The 13,117-nt window shown below is 40.7% G+C and overlaps 1 pseudogene; it reads left to right on the forward strand.

Annotated features, from left to right (window-relative positions):
• The first annotated feature begins 9,928 nt into the window (after nt 1–9,928).
• LOC117975300 (small integral membrane protein 3-like) lies at nt 9,929–11,411 on the forward strand (annotated as a pseudogene).
• Nucleotides 11,412–13,117: the final 1,706 nt, after the last annotated feature.

The raw sequence follows: 13,117 nt of genomic DNA on the forward strand, positions 1-13,117 counted from the left end.
CTGAACACTTCATACTCATATCTAGCTGCCTATTTGATATCCCAACTTGGACATAAACTGAAAATATATAAAATAGAACTCCTGATTCCCTACCCCCACATACAAACATACACACACACGCATATACACAAAACATGTGCCTCCCACAGTATACCTCAACTGAATAAAAGGTAACTCTGTTCACCCAGTGTGTCCAATTTCTCAGGCTGAAAACTGGGAGTTATCATTGGCTTTTCTCTTTCTCTCTTATCCAGTCTATATCCAGGATCCAACCACATTTTGCCCTTACCTCCATCATCGTCCTGATCCAGGCCACCATCATCTCTCACCTGGATTATTACAACAGCTGTCTAACTGGCCTCCCTGCCTCCACCATGCCTCTCACCACAAAGCAGTCTGAGTAAGTTCTTAAAATATTCAGTTGGATCAGGCCAGTTCTTTGCTCATAATACTATAATGGCTTCCTATTTCACACAGGATAAAACCCAAAGTCCTAGCCATAATTTACAAGACCATACATCATCTGTCTCTCTTTGATCCTGATGCTCTTGCCTTATCTCTTACCTCATCTCCCCGAATCCCTTCCACTCTCACTTTGATCCAAGTACACTGGCATAACCTTAAACATGGCAAGTAGCTTCCCCAAGACCTTTGCTCTTGCTATTCTCTGCCTGGGCTGTTCTTCCGTGAGATGACCTCTGCTTCGTTCAAATTTCTGCCCAAATGTCACCTTATCAGGAATATATCTAACCATCTTATTTTAAAAAAGCAAGTCCGCTGCCCACTCCTCCTTTATTCCCTTTCTCCAGTTTCATTTTTCTGCATATCCCTTGCCACCTGTCATATACATTTTTGTATTCATCAACTGTCTTTCCATACTTCTCAATACACTCTAAGAAAACAGGGACTTGACGTGTTTTATTTTACCCTATCCACAGCAACTAGAATAGAGATTGGCACAAGTATTTTAAAGCATTCATTGAATAAATAAATGAATGGATTTTAGAGACCTCAAAACATTATGTTCCCAATGGGCTGGCCACGTGGTTGCTGGCTATGCCAGAGGACATTCCGCTGGAATTGCCTTGCTTCAGCCAAAAGAACAAATGATGTCTGGACATCATGTTGAGTATTGAAAATACATCTGGAAACATTATCCTACCCTGGTACCCAACGCTGGAGTGCCTCACCTGGACTACTACATGTAGCGTTAGCTCTTACATCTCAAGAAATATCCAAATAAAAGCAAGTATAAAGATCCAGAAAATGGAGAGGACTGCCAGAATAAAGAGCAGGACATTTCAGGCTGGAGTGACAGAAGATGAAGAATATGATCAAACTCTAGAAAATCAAAATGCTGTGATCAAGCCCAAGGTGAACTTCTATACCAAATCCAGGATCAAAAAAAAAAAAAAAAATGGAGAGGAACCCTTTAAAACTTGAAAGGTTGTGTGGTGGATGGAAAATGCATGGCCTATAAGATAGGCACAATTGAGTCTAAACCCAAGATCTGGCTGCATGTATGACCTTGGACAAGCTACCAAACCACTACGAACTAGTACCTGTGTGTAAAATTCTGATAAGGTGCCTGCATCACAAGTTTGTTATGAAGACAGTGCACATACAAAGCACACAGCAAACATTTTTTCTCTTTCTGTGGTGAGAAAAAAATTGGGATAAATAAAAGGAAGTTCTAAACCAGAAGGCAAGCTTAGGCAAGTTTTGTTATAGGATGGGGAAAGAATCAGGTGAATTAACAGAGGCAGAAAATATATATTATCTTATATTCTTTCTGCATTTTACAATCTTCAAACTGTTTTCACTGATGTAATCTCCTTTGACCTTCACGAACTATCTTGTGAAGTAAGAAAGGTAAGTAAAATGAAACCCATTTTACAGATGAGGAAACTGAGGATGGGGATTTTTTTAAGTCCCCTAAAACAGGTTCCATGATTTTTCCACCAATCCAGAGGGCCTCTTCATAGAATTCAAGTCACTTCTCAGAAAAGCTTAGTCACTTAGGAGAGAACCTCTGTGGGTGATTAGCAAAGATGTCTGAGGAGTTAGTATGTAAGTAGAGTCAAGAACCACCAAGCTTTCTCAGCACACCTCTTAGGCCTGTTATGAAAAGATTCAACTGGATGAGCCCTGGGTCTGACTCTCTGGAGCAAGTCTCTCAGTCCTCTGCTTGCTTTCCTTAACTGGGCATGAATGCAGTCTATCAGTGAGGCGTGCCCATGGCGATTTTCTTTCTGCCTCTGGTTTTTGAAAAGCATCTAGTTATGCATTCCCGAGGGTGGAGGGCAGACTGGGGAAGCCTGGGTCTTCAGTCACAATAATGCCAGTTACCAGAAACAGCTAAACCAAATTTATAACATATGTTTCCATAGCCTCAAATATCCACCATTTGTCCCATGACCTTCTCTCTTTAAACAAATGCCAAACAAGGAGATTCAATTATTCAGTCAGTCTAAAAGGAATTGGTTTATGCTGAAATCCAGTGCTGAGTTTATATAATTTTACACTATGGGTCACACTGAAAGCTTTATGCAAGCTTGTAGCTGCAGCTAAGAAAGATTCCTAGCTTTCTTTATAGTTAAATTATTATCTAGGTAGAATCAATCCTCAAAGGAGAAAGCTAATTACATCACACCAGTTTTTGAAATGAAAAACGACAGAGAAATAACATTCATTCATCCATTCAATAAATATTTATTGTGTTCCTTTGAAGTGGCAGGCACCATACAAGGTATTAGAAATACAAAATGGAAAAGAAATAGTTCTTGGTCTCAGGAGTTCAGGGCTTTGTGTACAGATAGACACTGAACAGTCTGAGTCATTTAAAACACAATGTGATAAATATTATAATGGAAAGAATTACAAGGTGCAGTGGGAATCCAGGCTGCATAATTCCTAAGTGTTACTAGGAGAAATCACTTCAGCAATAAGGATGACCAACTCAACCTAATTTGCCTGGGACTTTCCTTATTTTACCACTGATGCTCCCATGCCTGGGAAATCCCTCAGCAAACCAGGATGGTTGGTCATCCTACCTGCAATGCTAAACAAACAAATAAAAGTTACGTTTCGGTCTGCAAAAGACCACGTTCATTCCCAGAGGCACATGGGATCAGAATGACTTCATTAGAATGAGAATTCAGTAGCTGATGGAAAAAACGGATCTTTCATGGCTCTGCCAGACACAAAGGAAGAGTCAGCCTGATGTGTTAGAGAGAAGCTGTACATGGTTTCCCTGCCCTTGCCTAGAGTCTTGGGATAGCTATTTAACCTCTATGAGAATTTGTCTGTTTATCAGTAAAATTACACTAAATATTGTAGTAGTCAGAATAAGTCAGGTTATGCTGCTGAATCTTACTGGCTATAAAATTAAGTTTATTTGCATTACAGTTCAGCTGGGGTGTGCTGCTCATCTCACTCTAGGAGCTCAGCAGACAGAGCAGCCACCATCTCAAAGATTGTCTGTCCCCAGGGCACAGGGGAAAAAAAAAAACATTCTTCCTGCCTCAGGTAATGGTTTTCTTTTCATCCACCAGCAATCCCTAAACCAACACCACATGGTGGTAGACTTTTTTGTTGCAGCAGCATAACCTGGCCTTTTCTGACTGATGGGGATAACTTAAAGTGCAGATGTGAGACTTAGAGGAAGTAAGAGAGTGAAAACTGCTTGGTACCCCCTTAAGGGCTGATATGAATGTTTGAAAACATGCTTGTGAACACTTACCTGTCATCTAAGATTATTCATATAAAAACTATCTTGTTTAGGCTGGTTGAGGTGGCTCATGCCTGTAATTCTAGCACTTTGGGAGACTGAGATAGATGGGTGGATTGCTTGAGGCCAGGAGTTCAAGACCGGCCTGTCCAACATGGCAAAACCCCGTCTCTACTAAAAATACAAAAATTAGCTGGATGCAGTGGCAGGTGCCTGTAATCCCAGCTACTCCTGCCAAGGCAGGAGAATCACTTGAACCTGGGAGGCGGAGGTTGCAGTGAGCCAAGATCGTGTCACTGCACTCCAGCATGGGCAACAGAGGGGGACTCTGTCTCAAAAACAAAACAAAAAAAACCTACCTTCTTTAAAAACCAAGTTAGTGTTGAGGTTAGGGTTAGGCTGCTAAGGAGTCAGCATTCCTGGTTTGACCTTTCTACCAACTAGTTAAGTTTTTCACAAAGAATCACCTTTTCCACTGCTGAAGACTGCAGCCTTGGTCCCACCTAGTTATTCTTCAGACAAATAATGAGCAGCTGATCCCAGGGCCAGAAAGTGCAGTTGGCAAAGTGATGCCCTTCCCTGCTACCGAAAAAACAACCCCATGCTACACCATTCTCATGTTTTTAAAATGGACTTTTAAAAGCCCCTGGATCATTTGGAACATATTTCCCATGAGTTTTAAAACATTTTAACTCTTTTCCCCTCCATTTCATCATGAGCTTCCCGTTGGTGCTAAAGATAGTCATAAACAAACTCTGTGGTCTGTCTCTCAAAAAAGAAACATATGCAAATTCCAATTATCATCACTTTTTTCTGAGAATGGAAGAGCTCTGCTTCCTAGAGTGTAATGTTCATTTGCAAATTGCCTTTTGACAGGCGAAAATGGCACATTTGAACTAATGGCCTCTCCTTTTTAGAAACCATTCAAAAGAATTGGGTCGATAGATGTAACATCTGATTACAGAGTGAGTAGCAAGAAGGGGATTTTACCAGGGATCATTGAGCAAGAGTCTCAACATGGCCGAACTTTTTTTACAACTGAAGTCATCCATTAAACTCTAATGAACATGTGCATAACACATTTCCTGTGTAATCGAGACTTCAAAAATTTCTGCCCTGTTAGTTAAGTGAAATGAAATGTTTCTCTTAAGTCTGATGAATAAATAGTTTCTTTTAAAAAAAATCCATAAAAGTTTAATTCTGTTTAGGCAATTCCCATTATGAACTTGCTTAAAAATGAGTTGTCTGTCCTACAGCATTTTATAGTGAATGATTTCCTCCTCTGATCAACACAGCAATTACTTAGCTGTGTTCTTATATATTAAAGCACATTCTCTAGAGTTCAATTTTGGTTAGTTTCATTCCTGATGACATTGGGAATGAAATTTCAGCATAATCTCGTGAGGATCCATGGACAGGAAATTGTCCAACAACAAAACTCCAGGGAGGCAGTAAGAGACCAGCTTGCATCTGAAGTTGAAGATGTTGGATGACAGGAGCCTAGAAATCAGCATAGAGGAAGGGACTCCTGGGGATAGCAGAAGAGTCTCCCAGGCAGCCCTCATCTTGGGAAATAATTACCTTTTCCTACCAAAATCCTTAGTGGGTTATTAAGTCCCTCCTTTGTTCGTGGGCAGAGGGCCTTTACAGACTTCAGGCAGTGGGGATTCTAGAAGAGACGTTTTACAGATGGTATCCTCAGAACTCACTCCAAGTATAGGGGACTACAGAACCACATTGCCTGCACTGCACAAAACAGCAACAGAAAAATAATTCAAATTTCCCAATCCAGGAGCCTAAGATCCCTAAGTTTCCATGAAGAGGTTTAGGGGAATCAGAAACTATACTTAAGATTCTCCCCAAAAAACTCATTCACCTGGAGGTTTTGACTTGTCTGGGGGAGTGTGGGGGTTAAAAAAAATCAAAGATGACAATTCACACCAAAAAACAAATAACAACACACAAGAAACTCACAGCTGTGTTCAAATGGGAACGCCAATACTGTTTTAGGAGGAAAGAGGACAAAGGCAACAAACCAACATCTGCTTGCTTGCTATCTGGTACATCACCAAGGTGACAGCAGCTGGGTACAAATCAACTGCTCTTTCTCTTTTGCTAGCCACAAAGCTGCTCACTGTGGCTAGGCTGAGCTGGTCAGGACACATTCATGTGTGATCTAATACACACTAAACACTTAATAAGCAAATCTGCACACATCTCTAGAAGCCCCATGCAAAGAAAAGACACTCCCAAAGAGAGATCAGTCCCAAGAGCTCAACAATTCAAGATTTTACCAAAAGATACCCTGTTACCTCCTAAATTGCCAATTGCTTCTCAAAATTTTACTGCAAAAGGGAAATCATGACAAGAATTCTTAGGGTGGTGGGGGAGAAAAAGCTACTTTTCCTAGTCATTAGTACAATGTGCCTTGTTAATTAGGTATCTTTATATACATTAGAAAAAGTACTTTACTTGCATGTTCTCATAAAATGAATTCTGAGTATAGCAGAATCATGTTAGATCTGTTCAGATATAAATTTTTACAGCTATATAAAACAGCCTATGTGTACTTTTTTGCCATTTTTAAACATGATTTTTTCATAAGAAAAATAAAGATTACACTACATGTGATTTATATGTAATGGATTATTATGCCAATAATTTTGGTCTTTAACATACTTCTTATTCATTAGGAGCAGATGGGGGTACCCAAGATTTCATATTAGGACTTTCTGTTCTGAATTTTGATTGAGCAAAATCTGGAAAATGTGAAAGCCTATTTAGATTTTTATATATTCTCTGAAATGTGATTTCCCAAGATTCTTACATTTGACCCTCTTGCAATAATTTTGAATGAGATCTCCCAACTCGCTTCAGAGAATAGTTTTCACAGATATCTTTAGGCCTTCATTAGAAAGTTATTTTCCCCCTGTTGGTACATTTGGTGACCTCATTTTGCTGTTTGTTTCAGATTATGAATGCTCACAAGGATGTCTGTAGAATCATTCGCTGAGTCATTTCCTCAAATCATATTCCATTATATCAGTTAACATATAGTTTTAAATGCACATATTACAAATATCTGTAACCAAATCATCTGAAGGCTTCATAAATTTTTAACAAAGTTTGTCCATTTTTAATGAAAGTTACTAGTAATGCTTTTACTAAGCAGTGCAATGAATTTTTTATTTTCAATCCTTGTGCCCGATTTTGGAGTTGAGGGGGTTGTTGGTAATAAATGTATGACGTATACTTTAAAAAATCTTATTCCCTTACTTGTTGATTCCTTCAATAAGTGTTTCTCAAAGGCCTATGATGTATGAGGTACTCTGCTAGGTCCTGGAATTAATCAGCAAATGAGACAGTCATACTGCCTGACCAAACATGAAGCTCACATCTGGAATTATACAACTACTTTCAAAATTAATTATTTAATTAAAAGTGTGGTAAATGGTGCAAGAGAGAAATATAAGATATTAGAAGAGCACATACCAGGGGACATGACCCTGTCTGAAATTCATGGGAGGCTGCTCTGAGGATGTGCTGTAGAAGTGGAGAGCCACAGAAGGATGAGTTAAAGCTAACTAGGCAAAATTGTGAAGAACATTACAGACCTAAAGAATAAGAAATGCAAAGGCCCTCAGGTGAAAAGAAGAATGGCACTCTCAAGGAACAAAGACAAATCAAAGAAAGCTAGGTGCTGGAGAACAGGTGATGAGCCGGTGAAGAAAGGAGAAGACTGAGAAGGTTGGAGAAGACCGAGAAGGTTGCCAAAGTTTGGGAGCTGGGGGAGGGGAAATAGTTGCCTATTAAATTTTACAGGTAATTTAAGTTGTATTAATTGTCATCAAATAACAAATCCAACTATACAAATAACTATAAAAGACTCTATGGAGGGCTCCCTTTTCCACCTACCCTTTGCTTCAGTCTCATTTTAGAGGTAAGCACTATGAACAGCTTCTGCAAGAAGCTGGGAGCTTAAAATGGCTATCAGTGATAAAGGAATCAGGGCCAGATGCAGTGGCTCATGCCTGTAATCCCAGCACTTTGGGAGGCTGAGGTGGGTGGATCACCTGAGGTCAGGAGTTCAAGACCAGCCTGGCCAACATAGTGAAACTCTGTCTCTACTAAAAATACAACAAATTAGCTGGGCCTGGTGGCAGGTGTCTGTAATCCCAGCTCCTCAGGAGGCTGAGGCAGGAGACTCGCTTGAACTGGGAGGCAGAGGTTGCAGTGAGCCAAGATTGTGCCATTGCACTCCCGCCTGGGCAACAAGAGTGAAACTCCGTCTCAAAAACAACAACAACAACAACAAAAACAACAACAAAAAAAAAAACAGGAAAAGAAAAAGGAATCAAACACATACAGGCTACCAGCCCAGGATAGCTATGAATAAGTTTGCCATAACCTGGGACCACTCTTAGAAGAAAATATATCATCTTATCAAACTGAAACTTCAAACCTGCCCCACATGTAACTATGTAGGAACCCTAAGTTATGAAATTATCATAAAAACCTTCACAGAGAAACATTAGTGAAAGGATATAAAGATCTAAATAAATAGAGGGATGTACCATGTTCAAGGACTGGAAGATTCAAAATTGTAAAGTTGTTAGGTCTTCCTAAATTGATCTATATATCCAGTGAAATTTCAATTCAAAATCCCAGCAGCTTTTTTAAATACGGAAATTAACAAGCCAATTCTAAAATTATGTAGAAGAGAAATAAAACAGAAATAGCCAAAACACTCTTGAAGAACAAGATGAGAAAACTTATTCTATCAGATATCAAGACTTAGCATTAAGACAGGAGGGCATTGGCATAAGGATAGCAAATTGTCTAATGGAACAGAAGGGAGAGTCCAGAAATAGATTCATGGATATATGACCAAAATGATACTACATTAGCTGGGTGTGGTAGTGCATGCACCTGTAGTCCTAGCTACTGGGGAGGCTGAGATGGGAAGATCGCTGGATCCCAAGAGTTCAAGGCTGTAGTGAGCTATGATCACACCACCGTACTCTAGCCTGGGACAGAACTGGACCCTATCTCTAAAAAAAACAAAGTTGTGGGTATGGTGAAACTTGATAAATTTGACTTTATTAAAATTTGGGATTTCTGTACATCAAAAGATACCATTGAGAGGCTGGGCATGGTGGCTCACGCCTGTAATCCCAGCTCCTTGGGAGGCTGAGGCAGGCAGATTGCTTGAGTCCAGGAGTTCAAGACCAGCCTGGCCAACATGGTGAGACCCCATCTCTACTAAAAATACAAATTAGCCAGGTGAGGTGGCGCGTGCCTGTAGTTCCAGCTACTCACCGGCTGAGGGAGGAGAATTCCTTGAACCTGGCAGGTGGAGGCTGCAGTTAGCCAAGATCACCTCACTGCACTCCAGCCTGGGCAACAGAGTGAGACTCTACCTTGAAAAAAAAAAAAAAAAGATACTATTAAGATGGTAAAAAGGCAAACCACAAACTGGGAGAATGTATTTTTAATACCTGTATCAGACAAAGAATTCATATCCAGAATACCTAAATGACTCCTATAAATTAAAGAAAAAACCAGATAACCCAATTTGTTAAAAATGGACAAAAGACTTGAACAGACCTTTCACAAGACAGGATACCCAAATGGCCAAAATGCATTTGAAAAAGGGCTGCTCAACGACAACAGGGAAATGCAAAGTAAAACCACAATGGAATAACACCATACACCCAACAGAATTGCTAAAATTAATAATATTGACAATATCAAGTGTTGTGAAAGATATGGAACAACCAGAACTTTCATACATTGCTAGAAGGAGTGTAAATTTGTCCAGCTACTTTGGGAAATCTCTTTGGTGTTATCTATTATATTAAGGTTTAACATATGTATCCTATGAGCAGTTCTATTCTCAGATACCCAACCAATAGAAATACATATACACAAACATCAAAAGACATGTACAAAACTGTAGCAAGATTATTAGTAATACCCTAAAATTGAGAATAACCCAAATTTACAACAGTAATAGAAAGGATAGATACAGTAATAAAAATAACAGAAGTGCAGCTACATACATAACATGATTTAATCTCACAAACATATGTTGAGGAAAAGACGCCAGAAACAAACAAAAAAATACACACTGCATTTATATATGATTTATATAAAGTCCAAAAGAAGGTAAAGTTGTTAAAAACCAATTAAGGGGGCTTAGAGGAGCCGAAACACGTTCTGCATGCTGGCTGGGGCTGAGATTCCAGACCTGGGTGGGTGGCGTCCCGCTGCCGAATCCCGTGGGGTCCTGGGAAGCGCAGAGCCATCCTTGCCTCAGAACTTTCCGCAGACCCTTCGCGATCTGCAATCTGGGGGTGGAGCAACATGGATGCAGCCAGCCAAGGCCCTATGGAAGTCGTGCTTCTCAAGCACACCCTGGATGTCTGGTCACTGTCCTCAGCATCCGGGCCATCATTGTCATCATGTCCTCCTTGTTGCTGTGCCCAGGCACTGCAGTCATCATCTACCGCACGCAGACCCATCGGGTCCTCAGTGGGGCTGTCCGCGAGCCTCCCAAGAGGGCCAGGTGAGGGATGAGAACAGGAGTCCCCTCCGCCAGCCTCTTCCCTGTGCTCAGAAAAGCAGTGGGAAGGACGGTGGAGTGTGGACTTGAGTTCTGGTTTTGATTCTGCCGCTGGCCAGCTGTGTGAATTTGGTCGAGGGACCTAACTCTATGAGTTCCAGGTTCCGTGTCTTTCAAATGCAGATGATCCCTGCCCTTCCTACCTCATAGGGTTGTGAGAGCCACATGACTTAGTGGAAGTGAAAGCTGTTTGTGAGCAGTAAAGCCGCCACAGATATACAGGTGTTATGCTGGGTGCTGAGAAGCTTTGAAGAACCAGGGAACCTAATTGCTGCTGATGCCTTAAAGGTGGTGAGGGGGACACTGGGGGCACAAGAGACCTTCCCAGTGCCTGTCAGGTCAAACCAAGCAAAGGGCACCCTGACATGATTCCAAGGGGCCAGCAGCAGCACATTGGCTCAAAGTTATTCTTTTTTTTTTTTTTTTGAGACGGAGTCCTGCTCTGTCGCCCAGGCTGGAGTGCAGTGGCGCAATCTCGGCTCACCGCAACCTCCGCCTCCCAGGTTCAAGCAATTCTCCTGCCTCAGCCTCCCAAGCAGCTGGGATTACAGGCACACACCACCATCCTCGTCTAATTTTTGTATTTTTAGTAGAGTCAGGGTTTCACCGTGTTGGCCAGGATGGTCTGGATCTCCTGACCTCGTGATCCGCCCGCCTCGGCCTCCCAAAGTGCTGGGATTACAGGCATGAGGCACCGCGCCTGCCCAAAGTTATTTTCTGTAAAGTGCTACTCCCTCATGTTTTCTCAGTTGGGAGGGAACTGAGTATAGCTGGTGATAGCTGGTGGGAGAGGGGTAGGAGGGGGAAAGGGGTTGGGGGGGTTGGCAGAACTTTCCAGAACCTTCTCTGTGGACTCTCTGCACCTATATAATCTGGAAGTGGGCTCTACCATCTTTGGGCAATGCCAAGGGAGTTGGGGTGATGGGCATCTTTTCACACTGGAGTCTCTGTCTCTATTAGCTTAAAGACACTCAAGCAGTGTTGGAAAATGCAGGGTGACTGAGTTCCCTGCCCAGCTTTCAGAATCTCCAGCCCCTATCCCCTTATGTTCCTCACCCTAAAGAAGCCTGTTCCCTCTGCCCAGCTCCTGCTATAATTAGCTCCATGTGTACCCCCTTCACTCCCTCCCACCAGCACTGCAGCCAATCTAAGGTACTTATATTTTAAGAGATATTCCCAGGACTTTTGGAACCAATGCAAAACAATGATGGCTATTTTAGATACTATGATTATTATTTGTATAGAGCTATTTCTGGACACTCAAGCTCTTTGATACCAAAATCAGGAACATCTTGGGATTTATTAAATTATGTAAGATAGCATAGCACAGATATCAGGATATTATTGTGTGAAAATGATGCTTTTACTTCGATCTGATTTCATTGATGTATGCAACCAATTTCCAATAAAGTGTTAGAATGTGCTAAAAAAATTAACTTTGAGGAGAAGGGAGGGGTTAGTTATTAGGAAGGGTCACAAGGGGGAATTCCTAGGTGCAGGTAATGTGCTATTTCTTCACTAGGATAGCAGTACACTTACTGTAGACTTTTCTACAGTATGCTATAGTATAACTAAAGGGTACTAAATAAAGGAGGGATAAAAGGACAGGAGAGAAAGAGAGAGAGAGAGAGATGGGACCAGCAAAACACCAGGCAAAACCAAACCAAAACACCTTTGTTGTGAGACATTTGCAACTCAGAGAACACATTACTCCAAAAAAATGAAATGAAAAACCAATAACCTCTAAAGATAATCTCCCAATAAAATTATAATCACCCACAAAAACGAATCCTCAATTGGGATTGCATTAAGTGCACAGATCATCTTAAAGATAATTGGCATCTTTACTATAATAGATAACTGATTAAGTATTTACTATGTGCCTGGCACTGGGCTGAGTGTTCTGAAAATATCATTTTCTTTAATTCTTATACTTGACACACTAGTTAACTAATAATATTACTCTCATTTTACAAACAAGGAAGCTAGACCTTAGAGGAGTGAAGCCATTTTCCTGAGATGATCAAGGAAGGAATGAGTAGAAATGGCATTCAAACTCAAGCTTTAGGCTCATAGCTACCACATTAAACTTTCTGTGCAGAAACATGGAGTATATTTGCATGGACTCGGGTGTTCTTTTTTCTATCTTTCAATAGCATTTTAGAATGTTTTTTAAATACATGGATTTACATATTTTTATTGTTTCTGATATTTTATCACTTTGATGCTATTATGAATAAGATCTTTTTTTCCATTACATTTTCTAATTGGTTACTGCTGGTGATTAGGAGACCTACTGATTTTTTAAAATCTTATATCTGACTACTTTCTTGTTTTTCAGTTAATTCTCTTGGATATTCCAGGTAGTCAAGGTGAAGTATGTAAATAACGACAGCTTCCTCTCTTTCTTTTCCCCTGACGACCTCATTTGCCAATATTTGTGCATTTTATGGCATAGGGGAAAGATTCATAATGTACTGTGGGTGAGGAGGGACCTTTAACACATTCCAGGCAGAGGGAACTCTATGTTTGAGCATGAGGTTATGAAGTAGCTTGACAGATTACAGAAACTGGGAGTAGTTTGACAGGACTGTAAAGCAGGGCACAAATGAGGGAAGCAAAAGATGGTAACTTGAAAGAGAAAACAGTGGATCTTGAAGGATGACAAGTCATTAAGAGACTTCAAGCAGAGATGTAGCATGATAAGATTTATGTTTAAGAAAGAATGCCAATGTCAGCAGTGCAGAGGACTGACTGAAGAA

Source organism: Pan paniscus, chromosome 10 (assembly GCF_029289425.2).
Source record: "Pan paniscus chromosome 10, NHGRI_mPanPan1-v2.0_pri, whole genome shotgun sequence".
In the NCBI taxonomy this organism is placed as follows: domain Eukaryota; kingdom Metazoa; phylum Chordata; class Mammalia; order Primates; family Hominidae; genus Pan; species Pan paniscus.